The sequence below is a fragment of the Lethenteron reissneri genome, chromosome 49 (genome assembly GCF_015708825.2).
Source record: "Lethenteron reissneri isolate LAM-NWPU_2019-01 chromosome 49, ASM1570882v1, whole genome shotgun sequence".
NCBI classification, from domain to species: domain Eukaryota; kingdom Metazoa; phylum Chordata; class Hyperoartia; order Petromyzontiformes; family Petromyzontidae; genus Lethenteron; species Lethenteron reissneri.
Window position 1 is genome coordinate 6,251,856 of NC_083827.1, and position 3,505 is coordinate 6,255,360.

Here is a 3,505-nt window from a genome sequence, read left to right on the forward strand (position 1 = left end):
TATTTGTAATCTTTAAATTTTTTTATACTTTTCCTGTCCATTTAAATGTTTTATTGTATTCAAGGCAGGTACGTCATGCAATTTTATTAACACCAAATTTTTAATGTATTTTTTTTATTGCTTCCAAGTTTGTTTTAAAACGACACGGCTCACTTGTCAGCAGAAAACTCTAAAATGATGGCTATGTTGTGAACAAAACGCATTCTTGTTCTATTTTGTAAAATGGATCGGATAATTTGCGAATATAAATTTTACACATTTCGTCCATTCAGTATATATTTCAAGCAGCTGTATATTTAAAAAAAACATCTATTTGGTGGGGAATAAATAGAACGTAGGTGTTGGCAAAGGAAATACAAAGATATTTCTTAAATAGGTCCTGACAAACGTAATGATTGTGGGCAATCTTCCACATGTTCGTGCTGCAGATGATGGTCATTCTAATGAAGAACTTCGCTCATTTCTGCTGCGAATGATAATCAATTATCGATGATGATGATACATGGCTACCCACGATCATTCTTCTGCAACTGACGATGTTCCGCTCCTACTGATGGTGATATTACCTATGACGAACGGTGAACATACGCCACCACACCCTCCCATTGTGTTGATTAAAAAGGGACCTCGTGAAAGCGTTGGCAACCAAAGGACATTTCCACGGCAGAGCAGATTTGAGAACGCGTCGCTCTCTTCGGCTGGCTAAGCAGGCCAAACCTCACGGCCAAGACACACCTACTACGACTGGCACATACAAAGGTCCCCCGTATAGCCTCCACAAGGCTTTTTTTTGGGGGGGTGGGAGTCACATTATTTTTTTTATCCAGCACAGAAACGAAGGTTGCGTGGGGGGTGGGGGCAAGAACGACACCCGGCCCGTTTGTGTGTCGCATTTTAATGCCGAGTCAACCTAAACGGGAGTGCCAAGGACTGGCTTATGCATTCGCAGTGCGCCAACCACGGAACCACCGCTCCCTCGCACACAAACACATTCCTAGACAACCTATGCGCTACATACAAAGACAAAGATCCCCCGTGTTGACTTAACAGACTGTTGGGGCAAGTGCTGTTAGCGAGCACCTATGAAGGCTGGAACGGCACACGAGGGGGTGGGTGGCCAACACCACCGCCTTTGTCTCCCTAGTGGCGATGTTTACACACCGCACCAGGTACTCATTTGAGGCTGAGTCGACCTAGGGGAGGCCCACGATCGGTTGAGATAATGGGTCACTGGTGGTGTTCCGTGACCGACCTGGAACCCAGGAGAGTCGTGGTGCAGTGGCTTGGGCACGCATTTATCGCTTTCAACTAATTGGCTGTGTCGGGTGGTGGAGGGTTACGACACAAACATTTATACTTACGCGATCTAACCCCAAAACCCCCTTTATTATGAATAATATCGGTCGCGAATGCCTACAACGCGTTAAACTAACCCGATTAAGGTCACTTGTGTTGTCAATTGAAATTCTACATACACAACAATGACAACAACAACCGCCATTCGCCACTAAGTGGCGGTGACGTCACCACGGCGCTTGTGCCAGGCTAGGTGCACGTTGAGGCCACGTGAAGTGTCGAACGCCCGCTGGCAGGAGGTCACGGGGGCCAGACCCAGCAGGTGCCACGGGTCACACACAGCCCCTACATACACACACGCGCCTACATAATACACACAGCCCCTACATACACACACACGCGCCTACATACATACACACAGCCCCTACATACACACACGCGCCTACATACATACACACAGCCCCTACATACACACACGCGCCTACATACATACACACAGCCCCTACATACACACACACGCCTACATACATACACACAGCCCCTACATACACACACGCGCCAACATACATACACACAGCCCCTACATACACACACGCGCCTACATACATACACACAGCCCCTACATACACACACACGCGCCTACATAAATACACACAGCCCCTACATACACACACGCGCCTACATACATACACAGCCCCTACATACACACAGCCCCTACATACACACACGCGCCTACATACACACACACGCGCCTACATACATACACACAGCCCCTACATACACACACGCGCCTACATACATACACACAGCCCCTACATACACACACACGCGCCTACATACATACACACAGCCCCTACATACACACACGCGCCTACATACATACACACAGCCCCTACATACACACACACGCGCCTACATACATACACACAGCCCCTACATACACACACGCGCCTACATACACACACACGCGCCTACATACATACACACAGCCCCTACATACACACACACGCGCCTACATAATACACACAGCCCCTACATACACACACACGCGCCTACATACACACACACGCGCCTACATACACACACACGCGCCTACATAATACACACAGCCCCTACATACACACACACGCGCCTACGTACACACACACGCGCCTACATACATACACACAGCCCCTACATACACACACACGCGCCTACATACACACACACGCGCCTACATAATACACACAGCCCCTACATACACACACACGCGCCTACATACACACACACGCGCCTACATACATACACACAGCCCCTACATACACACACACGTGCCTACATAATACACACAGCTCCTACATACACACACACGCGCCTACATACACACACACGCGCCTACATACATACACACAGCCCCTACATACACACACACGCGCCTACATACACACACACGCGCCTACATAATACACACAGCCCCTACATACACACACACGCGCCTACATACACACACACGCGCCTACATAATACACACAGCCCCTACATACACACACACGCGCCTACATACACACACACGCGCCTACATACATACACACAGCCCCTACATACACACACACGCGCCTACATACACACACACGCGCCTACATACACACACGCGCCTACATACATATACACAGCCCCTACATACACACACACGCGCCTACATACATACACACAGCCCCTACATACACACACGCGCCTACATACATACACACAGCCCCTACATACACACACACGCGCCTACATACATACACACAGCCCCTACATACACACACGCGCCTACATACATACACACAGCCCCTACATACACACACACGCGCCTACATACATACACACAGCCCCTACATACACACACGCGCCTACATACACACACACGCGCCTACATACATACACACAGCCCCTACATACACACACACGCGCCTACATAATACACACAGCCCCTACATACACACACACGCGCCTACATACACACACACGCGCCTACATACATACACACAGCCCCTACATACACACACACGCGCCTACATACATACACACAGCCCCTACATACACACACACGCGCCTACATACACACACACGCGCCTACATACATACACACAGCCCCTACATACACACACACAAAGACAAAAAAGACAAAGATCCCCCGTATAGCCTGAACAGACTGTAGGGGCAAGTGCTGTTAGCGAGCACCTAT